Here is an 18,597-nt window from a genome sequence, read left to right on the forward strand (position 1 = left end):
AGCCCAGGACCAGATGGTTTCAATGCAGAATTCTACCAGAACGTCCAAGAACACCTAATACCTATACTCCTTAAGGTATTTCATAATATAGAAACACAAGAGTCACTTCCAAATTCCTTTTATGAAGCTACAGTTACCCTAATAACTAAACCACACAAAGACTCAACCAAGAAAGAGAATTACAGGCCAATCTCACTCATGAACATCGACGCAAAAATTCTCAATAAAATACTGGCAAACCGAATCCAAGAACACATTAGAAAAATTATCCACTACGATCAAGTAGGTGCTTCATCCCAGATATGCAGGGCTGGTTCAACATACGAAATTCTATCAATGTAATCTATCATATAAATAAACTGAAGGAAAAACCATATGATCATCTCATTAGATGCAGAAAAAGCATTTGACAAAATTCAACACCCCTTTGTGATAAAGGTCTTGGAGAGATTAGGTATACAAGTGTCATTCCTAAATATAATAAAGGCTATTTACAGCAAGCCAACAGATAACATCAAATTAAATGGAGAGAAACTCAAGGCCATCCCACTAAATTCAGGAATACGGCAAGGCTGTCCACTCTCTCCTTATCTCTTCAATATAGTACTTGAAGTTCTAGCAATAGCAATAAGACAACATAAGGGAATCAAGGGGATTCGATTTGGAAAGGAAGAAGTTAAACTTTTGTTATTTGCAGATGATATGATAGTGTACATAAGCGACCCCAAAAACTCCACCAAAGAACTCCTACAGCAGATAAACTCCTTCAGTAATGTTGCAGGATACAAGATCAACTCCAAAAAGTCAGGTGCGCTCATATACACACAGGATAATGAAGCAGAGAGGGAAATCAGAAGTAATACCTTTCACAATAGCCACAAATAACATAAGATATCTGGGAGTAACTCTAACCAAGGAAGTGAAGGATCTATTTGACAAGAACTTTAAGTATTTAAAGAAAGAAATTGAAGAGGATACCAGAAAATGGAAGGATCTCCCTTGCTCGTGGATTAGGAGGATTAACAAAGTAAAAATGGAAATTCTACCAAAAGCAATCTATAGATTCAATGCAATCCCCATCAAGGTCCCATCAAAATTCTTCACAGATCTTGAGGGTACAATAATCAACTTTTTATGGGAAAACAAGAAACCCAGGATAGACAAAACAATCTTATACAATAAAGGAACTTCTGGAGGCATTATCATCTCTGCCTTAAAACTCTATTACAGAGCTACAGTATTGAAAACAGCTTGGTATTGGCATAAAAACAGAGAAGACGACCAATGGAATCATATAGAAGACCCAGATCTTAAACCACAAACCTATGAACACCTGATTTTTGATAAAGGAGCCAAAAGTACACAATGGAAGAAAGAGGGCATCTTCAACAAATGGTGCTGGCATAACTGGATGTCAACCTGTAGAAGAATGAAAGTAGATCCATACCTATCACCATGCACAAAACTCAAGTCCAAATGGATTAAAGACCTCAATATTAATCTGAACACACTGAGCTTGATAGTGGAGAAAGTGGGAAGTACTCTACAACAAATGGGCACAGGAGATTGCTTCCTACATATAACCCCAGCAGCACAGACATTAAGGGCAACATTGAATAAATGGGACCTCCTGAAGCTGAGCAGCTTCTGTAAAGCAAAGGACACTGTCACTAAGACACAAAGGCAGCCTACTGACTGTGAAAAGATCTTTACCAACCCTGCAACTGACAAAGGTCTGATCTCTAAACTATATAAGGAACTCAAGAGACGAGACTTTAAAATGCTAATTAACCCAATTAAAAAATGGGGCGCTGAACTGAACAGAGAATTCTCAACAGAAGAAGTTCAAATGGCCAAAAGACACTTAAGGTCATGCTCAACCTCCTTAGCTATTAGGGAAATGCAAATCAAAACAACTCTGAGATACCATCTTACACCTGTCAGATTGGCTAAAATCCAAAACACCAATGATAACCTTTGCTGGAGAGGTTGTGGGTTAAGGGGTACACTCATCCATTGCTGGTGGGAATGCAAACTTGTGCAACCACTTTGGAAAGCAGTGCGGTGGTTTCTCGGGAAATTCAGGATCAACCTACCTCAGGACTCAGTAATTCCACTCTTGGGCATTTACCCAAGAGATGTCCAATCAGACTACAAAAGCATTTGCTCAACTATGTTCATAGCAGCATTATTTGTAATAACCAGATCCTGGAAACAACCTAGATGCCCTTCAGTGGAAGAATGGATGAAGAAACTGTGGATATATACATGTTAGAATACTACTCAGCGGTAAAAAACAATGACATCTTGAATTTTGCATGCAAATGGATGGACATAGAAAACACTATTCTGAGTGAGGTAACCCAGACCCAAAAAGATGAACATGGGATGTACTCACTCATAATTGGTTTCTAGCCATAATTAAAGGACATCGAGCCTATAATTCGGGATCCTTGAGAAGATAATAAGAAGGTGAAACCAAAGAAAAACATATAGTTTTCCTCCCGTATATTGGAAGTAGACACGAGCACCCGGCATAAATTGGGAACTTTTGGGTGGGGTGAGACGGGGCCAAGGGAAGATGGGGAGAGAAAAGCGTGAAGGGGAGAATGGGGGAGCTCAGAGGAATGGGATGCTTGGGATATAGGATGGGTGGATATGGGAGCAGGGAAGCATATATCTTAATTAAGGGAGCCATCTGAGGGTTGTCAAGAGACTTGACTCCAGAGGGGTTCCCGGGCTTCCAGGGAGATGCCCCCAGCTAGTTCCTTGGGTAGCTGAGGAGAGGGAGCCTGAAAAGGCCAGTTCCTAAGCCATACTGATGAATTTCTTGCATATCTCCATAGAAACTCCACCTGGCGATAGATGAAGAAAATGACTGAACCCCACATTGGAGCACCAGACTGAGCTCCCAAGGTCCTAATGAGGAGCAGAAGGAGGGAGAACATGAGAAAGAAAGTCAGGACCGTGGGGGGTGCGTTCACCCATGGAGACGGTGGGACAGAACTAACGGGAGATCACCAACTCCAGTTGGAATGGGACTGATGGAACATGTGACCAAACCGTACTCTCTGAATGTGGCCGAAGGTGGCGGCTGACTGAGGAGCCAAGGACAATGGCGCTGGGCTTTGATTCTTCTGCATGGATGGGCTCTGTGGGAGCCTTCTCAGCTTGGTTGATCACCTTCCTGGACCTGGGGGTAGTTGGGACCTTGGTCTTAACATAGAGTAGGGAACCCTGATGGCTCCTTGGCCTGGAGAAGGAGGGAGGGAGGTATGGGTGGAGGGGAGTGGAGGGAAGGGGGAGAAGGAGGGGAGGAGATGGAAATTTTTAAATATAAAAAAATAAACTATGAAAAAAAACAAATTGAAAAAGAAAAAAAACTATTTCTTCTATCATATCTTCAACATTTGAGATTTTCTCTTTCATCTCTTATATTCTGCTGTTTATGATTGCATTTGTGGTTCTTGATCATTTTACCATATTTTTTGTTTCCAGAATTCCCTTGGTTTGTGTCGTTTTTTTTATTGCCTCTATTTCAGTTTTCAAGTCTCAAAGAGTTTGTGTGGCTTTTTTATTTCCTCTATTTCAGTTTTCAAGTCTCAAAGAGTTTCTTTCATCAGTTTGATTGCTTTTTCTTGGTTTCTTTAAGAAATTTGTTTATTTTTTTCCATTTTTTTGTTTGTCTTTTCCCCCATTTCTTTGAGAGAATTTTTCATTTCCCTTTTAAGGGCCTCAAACATTCTCCTAAAGTTATTTTTAAGTCATTTTTCTTCTGTTTCATCTATATTTGGTTGTTCAAGTCTTGCTGTTGTAGAGGCACTAATTTTTATTGGTGTCATGTTGTTCTTTGTGATGTTGAGTGTGTTCTTACCTTGTCTATCCATCTTTTCCTCTGATTGGTGTAGTTGGGGCTGTCAGTGTCTCTGGTGATCACTCTTCTAGGTGCCAATGGATCCAAGGCTCAGATGGTTGCTCCTCGTGGTAGAGTCGAGGTCACAGTTCCAGTCACCCTGGAGGTCATTTTGCATTCCCAGAAGTCGCTCTGCAATCCCAGAGGTCATTGGGGTCTGCTCCCATGGAGATTGTCGATGTCTGGAGTGTCGGGGTCCCTGGGTAAGGGTCTCAAATAAACCAGGACACAGGGGATGCAGAGCAAAAGCAGCAATTGCAACTGCATACTGTGTATTTATTATGCAGCCCTTTATATACACTATTGAAACAATTGCTTCAGTCAACAGTTTAATCAGAAAGAGGAAATATAAATGTGTTGCAGGAGCTCCTTCTGCTCCTTCAGCCAATAGTCGCTGAGATACCAGCCCATTGGGGCGTGGTCTCTCTCTTTAAAAAACACAGCCACTTCCCTCCACTCCGTCTCTGGCTTCCGTCTCTGGCTTCCGGCTCCGCTTTCGGCAACTAGGCTCCCTTCTTGATTGCGCAGAGGACTGTTGTCTGGGATGGTGATCTGTAAGTTTTTCCCCTTCAAATAAATAACCATTCTATTAATCATAATTCCAAACTGGTGTGGGATTGTTTGTGATTTACGCCTTCATCTGGTGCCCAACATGGGGCTTGAACCCATGACCCTGGGATTAAGAGTTCCATGCTCTACCGACTGAGCTAGATTCTCAGATATGCTTGTGCAATTAGCTTGGGTACTTTTCAAGTCATGTTGGACAGAAGTCTTGTATACATAACTATCAGGGTGATGCAACTAAATCCCTTTAATATTCTATGTCATTCCAGTCAAAATAGCCATAACCAGGACTTATAACAAATTCTGACAAGAATGTAAGGAAAGGGATGCTATTATACCCTACTTTTGGGAGTGTAATGAGAGAAGCCACTTTGGAAAGGATTCTATACTTTTCTGAAATATACTAGAAATAAAATTATTCTACATACTCTACTGTTTAGCTATTTAACCACAGATGCTCTTCTGCTTGTTGCCCACTATTCTCTGTGGAAACCCATGCCCATCTGTATAGGCTAAGAAAATGAGACTTAAGAATTATTCAAACACCTTTAGAGATTCTAGCTAAGTAGTAGCTTTGTCATGATTATAATGAGGACAGGTTTGTATGGTATGTTCTAAGGTTTAAGCTATTTGCAATGATCATGACAGGTAAAAGTTCATCCCAGCTTTGCAGGAAAGTGAGCACACATGATGGAGGAGGGTCATCTGTCTATGTGTTACTTTCATTGGTTAAATAAAGAAACTGCCTTAGCCCTTTAAGAGGAGAGAAAATTAGGTAAGCGGAGTAGACAGAACAGAATTGTGGGAGAAAGAAAACAGAGTCAGGCAGACGCCTCAAGCAGACACCATAGCCCTCTTCTCCGAGATGGATGCAGGTTTTAGGATCTTCCCTGTAAGCCACCACTTCGTGGTGCTACACACATTAATAGAAATGGGTTAATCAAGATATGAGAGTTAGCCAATAAGAGGCTACAGATAATAGACCAGGCAGTGTTTAAAAGAATACAGTTGCCATGTAATTATTTTGGGTAAAGCTAGCCGGGTGGTGGGAAGGGCGGGAACGCAGCCCGCGGCTCCTTCTACAGAGTGGCACCCAACATGGTGGGCTAAATCCACTTAAAAATCTGATAGGGCTTAAAAAGGAAAGAGAGAGAGAGAGAGAGAGAGAGAGAGAGAGAGAGAGAGAGAGAGAGAGAGAGAGAGAGAGAGAGAGAGAGAGAGACAGAGAGACAGAGAGAGAGAGAGAGACAGAGACAGACAGAGAGAGACAGAGACACAGAGAGAGACAGAGAGACAGAGAGAGAGAGAGAGACAGAGAGACAGAGAGAGAGAGAGTTTAACACAGCTTTTGCTGTTTGCTAGGGCATGCTGTAGAGAGATTTCCTGTTTCAGCAACAGTGGCCAAAAAAAAAGCCGCCCCTTTTAAAATGCTGCTTCCTGGGCCCTGCTGCAGATGGGAACTCCGGCTATGGAGAATTTCTGGGCCCGGACATTTGTGTGCCCACTTGGGGTTGGGGAAAAAGTAGCTGAGACCATGCCTGTGGCTCAGCTCTTCCTGCCTGGGTAGACGGTGGGATCAGGTCTACTAGAAAGTGGCGATTTTGAAATTCCAGTTTCTGGGCTGTGCCACCATCGCCATCTCTGTTTGGCTCCTGTGGGAGACAGAGTCTTTGAACGGAGCATTTGGAGTAAAGTGCTACGATTTGTTTAATGGCAACTAGACTCGCTGTGTGCCTAAAGGAGGGTCACAGAAAATCAAATGCAGAGTTTAAGGTCTGTCTTTACAGCACAAAGTTCTGAACTCACAAGCACCTTTCAGATGACAGGACTGCTTGTTTCACCTTGGGCAAATTATATTGTTTCTCTGCATACAGAAAAATAATGATGTCACCAGCTAATAATTTATATATATATGCATGGATTAAACACATTAATGATTAACTCCATGTCACAAACAATACATCCTAGTTGAGTCAAGAAAAGGAATAAAAACATTTTCCTTTGGTGTCATTTAACTAAGAGCAAGTCTGGACTTGAATTCTCTACTTGTGTAAATGGACAGGATAAAGTAGTCCTACACTAGCTCAGAACTGAATATAATAATGGGCTCTTTATTTAGGGGTAGACTCACAGATGAACAGTCCTCTGTATGAGCCTGGAACAGGAACCAAATCCAGCAGCCAAGAAAGAGAGAGAGAGAGAGAGAGAGAGAGAGAGAGAGAGAGAGAGAGAGAGAGAGAGAGAGAGAGAGAGAGAGGGAGGGAGGGAAGGAGGGAGGAGAGACACCACAAAAGCTTTACATCTGCATTTATAGTACAAGAGACCATGCCCAAATGGGCTGGTATCTTAAAGGCTATTTGCTGAAGGAGTTCCCACAGCACCTCCCCTGTTGTCTAAATAAGAGTTCTAAGACTAATACAAAACTATATATAATAAGAACAAATATCAAGTGTAAAAATTAGAATTACACCAGGCGGTGATTGTTCACACCTTTAATCCCAGCACTTGGGAGGCAGAGGTAGGTGGATCTTTGTGAGTTCAAAGGCAGCCTGGTCTACAAGAGCTAGGTCCAGGACAGGCTCCAAAGCTATAGAGAAATTCTGTCTCAAAAAAATCCCCCAAAACAAAAAAATAGAATTACAACCAGCATAAGTGATATCAAGCAAGAAGCATATGCTAAATGTTTTAATAGTTTAAACTATCCTAAAAAGTCTAAGTCTTGTATTAGAAATGGTGTGGCTAAGTCATGAGAGGAAACTAACTATGACTATCTATTCTTCAACCCCATCAAAGACCTGAGAAGGGAAATAATATTGCTTGAGTAATCAGGAATTACAATCAAGCAACTTCCAAAATGTGCAATAAATGACAAAGACAACTGGCTATCTAGGCAATCACCCAAAGTCTCATTTGCAACACTGGAGAGACCAAATTTGCTAAGGCCTAGAGTAATTGACAGACCATTTTCAGAAGCAGGAAAATTGTCAAAACCATCTTACTCTGTCTTGGAAAGTTTTGGCAGTATTTTTTCTTGTATTCTGCTTGTCCTGTCTGAACACTGTGTATTTTGTCAGTGGTTGAGGCATGGGCAGTTCTTTGCCCAAAGGTCAATTTTGCCAAGAAGAAAACAAGATCCAAGTGGAATGTCTTCGGTACCTAACATTCTCTGGGAAATAGATCAGTGCTGCCAAGAACAATTGTGTCTCATATCAACAGATCCTTAAGTTATTTAAATGCTATATTTTACTATACACACACACATGTATATTCAGGTAATGAATATGTAAGTATCTTGATTAGAGGTAGAAATGTATAGTACAATATGATAAATATATCCTAATATTGTATCAATACACAAAATGTCTTAAGCAGAGGTAGAAACATACATGCATAAAATATGATAAAATAACTTTGCATAGGTATTCAAATAGTGTAAACAGAAATAGTAGTATAGTTAATATAGCAAATATAATTTGTATATTAGCAATCTATACCAATGTAAATTGTCTATAATTAATAGCTCACAAGTATTCACTCTATCACTCACTATTATTATTAGTATGAGTAAGCTCACACTAATCTACCTATTATCCCATTCAATTTTCTTTTTTTTCCAAAGGAGATCCCTGAGCCTACATAAATTCTACTACACACTATAGCCCTACACCAGTTATAGTCAATTATTATAAGTAGGCAATGTGAAGGCAATATTTCTCTGTCCTTTTCTTGTAAGGGTATAGTGAAGAAACAATCTTTTAAATCAATAACTCTCAGAGGCAATCCTTTAGGTAACAAGGAAAGAAAAGGAATTCCAGATTGTAAAGTACTTATAGGTCAAATTAACTTATTGACAGCTCTTACATCTGTCATCATTTCCTATTTTCCAGATTTCTTTTTAACAACAAATACAGGAGAATTTCAAGGGCTGGTTGATTCTTTAATATGGTGAGTATCTGTACCAGCTGTTCTAAAGCCTGCAGTTTATCTTCTGTTAAAGGCCATTGTTCAGCTCATATTGATTTCTCAGATAACCTTTTTAAAGGTAGGGCTGTTGGTACCTCTGAAGGTTTGCTAGTTGTTTTGTGTTCTTGTATGGTCTTAATGGCTGGTGACTGTTTTTTAAAGCACATTACAATATCCTTCCCAGAAACAGGAAATTGCTTCTCTTACCCAAGCATAAGTATTATAGTCAAATATCTCTATGTTCATTATATGCTGGAGTCATTCATCCATCAGTGCTGATTTAGCCTTTAAAGACCCAAGTATCTTTTTCAATCTAATCTTTTTCCGAAGTCAGAGATTCAAGAAGTACTCATCTGGCTTCTGGGTCTGTTACTCCTATTTGTAAAGCCTTAGTTAATCTTGGTGTGTTCATCATAAAGATCTTGAGCCTATAGATCAGCATATCTGCCCTAACCAAGAATTTGATCTTGGGAAGCCTTAAATCCTTTCACTCTTCCCTGTTGTTCTAAAATTTTTACCTCTTCCCGCTAGGAGCATTTCTACAGTAGTTGTGGCCCATCTTCCAAGACTGCTGAAGCTAATTGAAGCCAGTTGAATGGGGTAGCCTTATTGCTTGAAGCCCATGTGTCTAGTCTTGTAGTAGCTCTAGGAGAGTGAGGCATGTGGCCTTAATTTTACACACAAAGAGAACCAAGAAAGAAGCTGAAGCTTTGGGAAAGGAAAAGGATGTTTGTTGTTGTTAAAGCTACTTATTGTCAAATTGTATTATAATGAAACCTTTTATGAACTTAAGATGTTTCATAGTCATAAAAATACCAAACATTTCCAAAAGATGTTTTAAACATAACTTTAGTAATTTTGCGATTTTAATGTAATTTTAATTTTTTTCTAAAAAAGTTTAATATCTCTCAAAAATAAGGTACTCTTTTTTACTTCAAGAGGGAAAAACTTCAAGAGGGCACAATTATAATCCACATAAGGTAAAAGCAAGCTGTAATACGTAGACTATTTAATATTTAATAAATGGGATTTATTTACAGATGTTGCTTTTAGGACAAGACAGGAGCTATTATACAAAAACCATGCTAATATAAAATATCTTGGAGACCTGTTATTAACTCCTTGGTAGGCCCATTCCACATAGTCAACTTTAATTATATGGTGATGAAGTCATATGACATTTGTCTTCTCCAACCCTAGCAAAAACTGGTGATCAGCCACATGTTATTTAGGGATGGCAGCCAGCCACATGTTGTTTATATGACAGAATGGGAATATGTCACATGATCTCTTTAAGATTACCTATGTATATATTTTTTTACTAGTTCTAAGTTAATCTTTTTTTAAAATAGATTTTTTACAGAGTTTTAACCAAATACAATAAAATGGACTTACAAATCTTGAGGCATAGAATGTTTACATAAGCTATTTTTTTTTGGTTGTCCTATTTTATTCTCTGTGTCAGGAGCTCTGCCTTACACAAGACGTGGAGCTGCTTTTAAATATGCTTGAACGTAGAGAAGGGGAGAGACAGATCTCCACTCTAGAAACTGCCTTTTAATAGAACCCTCCAAAACCATCTTTAATGTTATCTACACCAAAAGAATATATAAACTTTTGTTATTCCGTATCTGTTGGCCAGAAGGCTCAGTGTTATATTCTGAGGTCCAGCTATAAGGAGTAGCCATGAGGTGACTGTAGACACAGTAAGAGTGACAAAGTCAATCTAACATATTTTGTCTTCATGCCATACTTAAACGACATTTATGAACACACCAGCATACACAAACAGACAAACTTTCTCGACATAGCTTTCTTGAGATATAGACAAACAAAAACTTCAAATGGGAGAAATATTTTGTTACAAATTATGTAGATGTTGAACTCTTTAATAGGCAACCTATAGATCCTGAAATGAGTTACTAGTATAAATTTCTAAGATACAGAAAAATGAGGGTTGGAGAGATGGCTCAGTGGTTAAGAAAACTGGCTGCTCTTCCAGAGGTCCTGAGTTCAATTCACAGACACCACATGGTGGCTCACAACCATCTGTAATGAGATCTGTGTGCCCTCCTCTGGCATGCGGGCATATATGGAGGCAGAATGTTGTATACATAATAAATAAATAAAATCTTTTAAAAAAAGATATAGAAAAACGATCTTTAGTGGGTTTTGTAGACAGGATTGTAGTTTCTGGTAGAGGATAGGAGGCACCACTGTGGAAGTGCCTTGTGCCCAGTGGCAACAGGTTGCCAGCTGTGGCGGGCTGGGGGGAAGCGGGGCGGGGGAGGGGGCGGGAGGAAGGAAGTCCCAGTCCCCAGCTGACCCTATTCCTAGACCGCCCTTATAACCCTGGGATCTCACGTCTGCTGCTAGACTGTCTGTCATCCCTGAATCATGGGGAGAGGGCATACAGAGAGGGGTCAAGAGAAGAGGAGGTCAGGAGAGGGACCATTCTGCTGGAAGCCAAAGGCGCAGCCAAACGCATTCTGGGGTTTTAATTTTTCTGGCGGATTGTGGGAGTGAGCAGAGGGCCTGGTATTCAAACACGCCCTGAGTTGTGCGTGTGTGCAAACACTCCTGTGGTTTTGTGGGAAGAGGAGGTGAAAGGACAAGGGTGAGAGGGGAGAGCAGGAGAGGAGATTTTCATGCGGGTATAGGAGGCTGTCAGAGCTAGACCGGCATACTGGTGCCCACAAGGGAGGGAATAGCAAGAGAGAAAAGGAGGAGCTTTAAATGCATCAGGGTTGGGGAGGGGCATAAGTCTCTCCGTCTCTGTCTGTCTGTCTCTCTGTCTGTCTGTCTGTCTGTCTGTCTGCCCCCCCCCCTCTCTCTCTCTCTCTCTCACACACACACACACACACACACACACGTTGTAAACAAATATAGGAATAGGAAATTTATTCAGTTTAGGACGCGAGAGAGCAGACAGAAAGGAACAGACAGGTTTTGTCTAATAATAAGGACTAAATAGCTGAGAATTCTTATCTCCCGATCCCCTAGTTTCAGACACAGTAGCTTACAACAGATGCTGATGTCATTGCCGCAGTGGAGCTTCCCGTGACTTGAGCCCCGCCTTTGCTGTAGCAGCGAGCAGGACCCAGCCTGTGCCCCCGCAGGGCTTGAGATGGGCCTGCGGGCAGGCTGTCTGCCCAAAGCAGTCAGGATAGGGACAGGGGCTCCGCTCCACTGCCGCTCACAGGACAAGACTGGTGGGAGACAGACTATCCTTGAGCTCCCATGGCAGCCAAGACAGGCTTCATCAGACGTGGTGGAACGCGGACTCCGCTTCACTGCTACAATGGCAGGGCTGCTGGAAGACAGTGCTCTGTACCGGAGTGTGCACGTGTGGCGGGGCAGGGTGCATCTGCCCTGATGGAAACATTATGCTTTTAAACAAATTATTATGAAAAGTTGAGGACGATTGAGAAGAGTACGTGGTGAGAATCAGAATTCCCCATTATAGAAAAGAGAGGAAATCCTGCCAGAGGTGTTCAACATTCCAGAAGCAATTTCATCACCGGGGGATTGAAATGTCCTAACAAACACAAACTCATCTACAGATAAAAGAAACTGGCTACCGTCCTAGTGACGTTTAACTGGTTGCTGCGTTACCAGAGATTTTTTTATTGTCATTATTTTGTTTTTTTGTTTGTTTGTTTTTGTTTTTTTTTTTTTGTTTGGTTTTTAGAGAGAGACATATAAAGGTTTTTGCCCACAGCCAGCCGGGCTGACTTTGACTAACATCCATATCTCACCTGTATCACAAAAGTGTCTCTAGTTTCTTAGGTCTTATACTTAGGAAGATCTTTTGTCCAGCAGCTCACGGGAAATGTATAATTTCCATTCCAGGGTCTCTTGACATTCCAGAATGTGGCTGTGGACGTCTCCCATGAGAAGTGGGTTCTCTTTGATACTGTGGAAATTACAAGGCTTCTGGAGTTCACATTCATCCGTGCTTTCTTAACTCCCTTGGTCCACTACTTGCCTTTTCAAAAGAGTGCTCTTTGGCCTGAGGAATAAGAATCTGTAGAGAGTTTTTTTAAAGACATTAGTCATATGAGTAACCTCTGTAGATTTGATTGAATCAGAAAACATACATTATAAAGCACCACAGCTATGGTTGTAAATATTAACATTTACTGAGCAAAGCTTTACTCTCCATTAACTTTCCATCCCAAATGTGTACACTGATATAAACAAAGAATTCAAATATGTGCCTTCATAAGCTTAGTTGTTGGGTTATACCTTTGGCCTGAATGAAAAATGACATGATTGCTCCAAGGTATGTTTGAAGAGGTTTATTGTAGGTATGAAGGAGAAAATAACCAGAGGCATCTGGAAGAGTACAAAATGAACTGGTCCATGAGAAGGGAGAGAGGGGGAGAGAGAGAAAGGAAGAGAAAACAGGAGAGAGGTAGAGATCAAAAGGGGAACCTGTAGCCTAGAGGCCAAGAGCACCTAGCAAAAAATGCCTACTCTGATATAGTAATGGGCACCTCAGTCATATGTCAAGAATTTTTTGATACCTAACAAGGTCCAGAACCCCCTCCCTCCTCCACTCTCCCTCCCTCTCCTGTCCAGAGAACAGTAAGGGTTCCCTGCCCTATGAGAAGTCCAAGTTCCTCCCCCCTCCATCCAGGTCTAGGAAGGTGAGCATCCAAACAGGCCAGGCCCCCCCAAAGCCAGTATGTGTAGTAGGGTCCAAATCCCGTGTCAGTGTCCTTGGCTTCTCAGCAGCCCTCATTGTCCGCCATGTTCAGGGAGACCGGTTTTATCTCATGCTTTTTCAGTCCCAGTCCAGCTGGGTTTGGTAAGCTCCGAATAGATCAGCCCCAACATCTCAGTGGGTGGGAGCACTTCTCTCAGTTCAGACTTCCTTGCTCATGTTTTCCCTCCTTCTGCTCCTCATTTGGACCTTGGGCGCTCAGTTCGGTGCACCAATGTGTGGCTCTGTCTTTATCTCCATCCATCGCCAGATGAAGATTCCCTCACGGTCCTGACTTTCTTTCTCATATTCTCATTCCTTCTGCCCCTCGTCAGGACCTTGGGAACTCAGTCCGGTGCTCCAATGTAGGGCTCTGTCTCTAGCTCCATCCATCGCCAGATGAGGGTTCTATGGAGATATGCAAGATAATCATCAGTATGGCTATAGGATTTGGCCTTTTTCCGGCTCCCTCTCCTCAGCTGCCCATGGAACTAGGTAGGGGCATCTCACTGGATACCTGGGAACCCCTCTAGAGTCAAGTCTCTTAATAATTCTAAGATGGTTCCCTTAATTAGGATATATGCTTTCCTGCTCCCATATCCACTCTTCCTATATCCCAAGCGTCCCATACCCCCAAGCTCTCCCAATCCTCCCCTTCACGCTTTGCTCTCCCCATCTCCCTTGCCCCCAACTCACCCCACCCCCAAGTTCCAATTTTTGCCCGGCAAACTTGTCTGCTTCCAATATTCAGGAGGATAACTATATGTTTTTCTTTGGTTTCACCTTCTTATTGTCTTCTCAAGGATCACGAATTATAGGCTCGATGTCCTTTATTTATGGCTAAAAACCGACTATGAGTGAGTACATCCCATGTTCATCTTTTTGGGTCTGGGTTACCTCACTCAGAATAGTGTTTTCTATTTCCATCCATTTGCATACAAAATTCAAGATGTCATTGTTTTTTACCGCTGAGTAGTACTCTAAAATGTATATATTCCACAGTTTCTTCATCCATTCTTCCACTGAAGGGCATCTAGGTTGTTTCCAGGTTCTGGCTATTACAAATAATGCTGCTATGAACATAGTTGAGCAAATGTTTTTGTAGTCTGATTGGGCATCTCTTGGGTATATTCCCAAGAGTGGAATTGCTGGGTCCTGGGGTAGGTTGATCCCAAATTTCCTGAGAAACCGCCACACTGCTTTCCAAAGTGGTTGCACAAGTTTGCATTCCCACCAGCAATGGATGAGTGTACCCCTTACCCCACAACCTCTCCAGCAAAGGCTATCATTAGTGTTTTTTATTTTAGCCAATCTGACAGGTGTAAGATGGTATCTCAAAGTTGTTTTGATTTGCATTTCCCTGATAGCTAGGGAGGTTGAGCATGACCTTAAGTGTCTTTTGGCCATTCGAACTTCTTCTGTTGAGAATTCTCTGTTCAGTTCAGAGCCCCATTTTTTAAATGGGTAAATTAACATTTTGAAGTCTAGTCTCTTGAGTTCCTTATATAGTTTAGAGATCAGACCTTTGTCAGTTGCAGGGTTGGTGAAGATCTTTTCCCAGTCAGTGGGCTGCCTTTGTGTCTTAGTGACAGTGTCCTTTGCTTTACAGAAGCTGCTCAGCTTCAGGAGGTCCCATTTATTCAATGTTGCCCTTAATGTCTGTGCTTCTGGGGTTATATGTAGGAAACTGTCTCCTGTTCCCATATGTTGTAGAGTACTTCCCACTTTCTCCACTATCAAGCTCAGTGTGCTCAGATTAATATTGAGGTCTTTAATCCATTTGGACTTGAGTTTTGTGCATGGTGATAGATATAGATCTACTTTCATTCTTCTACAGGTTGACATCCAGTTATGCCAGCACCATTTATTGAAGATGCCCTCTTTCTTCCATTGTGTACTTTTAGCCCCTTTATCAAAAATCAGGTGTTCATAGGTTTGTGGGTTAAGATCCGGGTCATCTATTCGATTCCATTGGTCAACGTCTCTGTTTTTATGCCAATACCAAGCTGTTTTCAATACTGTAGCTCTGCAATAGAGTTTGAAGTCAGGGACGGTAATGCCTCCAGAAGTTCCTTTATTGTATAAGATTGTTTTGTCTATCCTGGGTTTCTTGTTTTTCCATATAAAGTTGATTATTGTTCTCTGAAGGTCTGTGAAGAATTTTGTTGGGACATTGATGGGGATTGCATTGAATCTATAGATTACTTTTGGTAGAAATGTCATTTTTACTATGTTAATCTTCCTAATCCATGAGCACGGGAGATCCTTTCATTTTCTGGTATCCTCTGCAATTTCTTTCTTCAGAGAATTAAAGTTCTTGTCAAATAGATCCTTCACTTCCTTGGTTAGAGTTACCACAAGATATTTTATGCTATTTGTGGCTATCGTGAAAGGTGTTACTTCTCTGCTTCCTTATCCTTTGTGTATAGGAGGGCAACTGATTTTTTGGAGTTGATCTTGTATCCTGCCACTTTCCTGAAGGAGTTTATCAGCTGTAAGAGTTCTTTGGTGGAGTTTTTGGGGTTGCTTATGTACACTACCATATCATCTGCAAATAACAAAAGTTTAACTTCTTCCTTTCCAATTCGAATCCCCTTGATCCCCTTACGTTGTCTTATTTCTATTGCTAGGACTTCAAGCACTATATTGAAGAGATAAAGAGCGTGGACAGCCTTGTCCTGTTCCTGAATTTAGTGGGATGGCCTTGAGTTTCTCTCCATTTAATTTGATGTTAGCTGTCGTCTTGTTGTAAATAGCCTTTTTTTATATTTAGGAATGACCCTTGTATCCCTAATATCTCCAAGATCTTTATCATAAAGGGGTGTTGAATTTTGTCAAATGCTTTTTTCAGCATCTAATGAGATGATCATATGGTTTTTATCCTTCAGTTTATTTATATGATGAATTACATTGATAGATTTTTGTATGTTGAACCTGCCCTGCATCTCTGGGATGAAGCCTACTTGATCGTAGTGGATAATTTTTCTAATGTGTTCTTGGATTCGGTTTGCCAGTATTTTATTGAGAATTTTTGCATCAATGTTCATGAGTGAGATTGGCCTGTAATTCTCTTTCTTGGTTGAGTCTTTGTGTGGTTTAGTTATTAGGGTAACTGTAGCCTAATAAAAGGCAATGACTATTCTGTTTCTATATTATGAAATACCTTAAGGAGTATAGGTATTAGGTGTTCTTGGAAGTTCTGGTAGAATTCTGCATTGAAAGCATCTGGTCCTGGGCTTTTTTTGGTAGGGAGGTTTTTGATAACAGTTTCTAATTCTTCGCGACTAACAGGACTATTTAGAGCATTTACCTGGTCCTGGTATAACTTTGGTATGTGGTACTTATCTAAAAAACTGTCCATTTCTTTCACATTTTCCAATTTTGTGGCATAGAGGCTTTTGTAGTAAGATCTAATGATTCTCTGAATTTCCCCTGTGTCTGTGGTTATGTCCCCCTTTTCATTTCTGATCTTTTTAATTTGCTTGTTCTCTCTCTGCCATTTGATTAGTTTGGCTAGGGGTTTGTCAATCTTGTTGATTTTCTTCAAGAACCAGCTTTTTGTTTCATTGATTCTTTGGATTGTTTTCTGTGTTTCTATTTTGTTGATTTCTGCCCTCAGTTTGATTATTTCCAGTCTTCTACTCCTCCTAGGTGAATCTGCTTCTTTTTTTCCAGAGCTTTCAGGTGTGCTGTTAAGTTTCCAATGAGTGCTTTCTCCGGTTTCTTTAAGTGGGCCCTTAGTGCTATGAACTTTCCTCTTTAGCACTGCTTTCATTGTGTCCCATAGGTTTGAGTATGTTGTGTCTTTGTTTTCATTGAATTCAAGAAAGACTTTAATTTCTGTCTTTCTTTCTTCCTTGACCCATGTGTGGATAAGTAGTTGACTGTTCAGTTTCCATGAGTTTGTAGGCTTTCTGGGGGTAGCATTGTTGTTGAATTCTAATTTTAATCCATGGTGATCCAATAAAACACAGGTGGTTACTAATATTTTTTGTAACTGTGGAAGTTTGCTTTGTTACCGAGTATATGGTCAATTTTTGAAAAGGTTCCGTGAGCCGCAGAGAAGAAGGTATATTCTTTCCTATTTGGGTGGAATGTTCTATAGATGTCTGTTAAGTCCATTTGGTTCATTATCTCCATTAAGTCTTTTAATTCTCTGTTAGGTTTCTGTCTGATTGACCTGTCCATTGGTGAGAGAGGAGTGTTCAAGTCTCCTACTGTTAATGTGTGTGGTTTGATGGCTGCCTTGAATTCTAGTAATTTTTCTTTTACATAAGTGGGTGCTTTTATATTAGGTGCATAGATATTCAGGATTGAGACTTCATTCTGATGGATTTTTCCTGTTATGTGTATAAAGTGTCGCTTTCCATCTCTTCTGATTGATTTTAGTTTGAAGTCAACTTTGTTAGAAATTAATATGTCCACACCCACTTGTTTCTTAGGACCATTAGCTTGATAAACCTTTTCCCAACCCTTTACTCTGAGTAGATGTCTGTCTTTGTGGTTGAGGTGTGTTTCTTGTAAACAGCAGAATGTTGGATCCTGTTTTCGTATCCAATCTCTTAGCCTGTGCCTTTTTATAGGTGAATTGAGTCCATTGATATTCAGTAATATTAATGACCAGTGGTTGTTAACTCCAGTCATTTTTTTTGTAGTAGAGTTTGTGTGTTTCCCTTCTTCTAGTTGTGCTGGTCAAGGGTGGCTAGATGTCTGAGTTATTGTGGGCATTTCTGGACACCTTGGTTTGTGATTTTCCTTCTATTACTTTCTGCAAGGCTGGATTTTTGTTTACGTATTGTTTAAATCTGTTTTTGTCCTGGAATATCTTGTTTTCTCCATCAATGGTGAATGCAAGCTTTGCTGGGTATAGAAGTCTAGGCTTACATCTGTGTTCCCTTAGTGTCTGTAGCACATCTATCCAAGATCTTCTGGCTTTCATGCTTTCCATTGGGAAGTCAGGTGTAATTCTGATAGGTTTCCCTTTATATGTTACTTGACCTTTTTCCTTTGCAGCTCTTAATATCTGTTCTTTATTCTGTATGTTTTTTGTTTTGATTATTATATGGCATGGGGATGCTTTCTTTTGATCCAGTCTATTTGGTGTTCTGTAGGCTTCTTGTACCTTCATAGGGACATCCTTCTTTAGGTTGGGGAAATTTTCTTCTATAATTTTGTTGAATATATTTTCTGGGCCTTTGAGTTGTAATTCTTTTCCTTCTTCTACTCCAATTATTCTTAGGTTTGGTCTTTTCATGGTGTCCCAGATTTCCTGGATGTTTTGTGTTACGAATTTGTTGGATTTGTTTTGTTCTTTAATCTGTGAGTTTATTTCCTGTATAGTATCTTCAGAGTCTGATATTCTTTCTTCCATCTTTTGTATTCGGTTGGAAATACTTGTCTCTGAAGTTTCTTTTCATTTACTCAGAATTTCCATTTCCAGTCTTCCCTC

This window comes from Arvicola amphibius, chromosome 8 (assembly GCF_903992535.2).
Source record: "Arvicola amphibius chromosome 8, mArvAmp1.2, whole genome shotgun sequence".
Taxonomy (NCBI): domain Eukaryota; kingdom Metazoa; phylum Chordata; class Mammalia; order Rodentia; family Cricetidae; genus Arvicola; species Arvicola amphibius.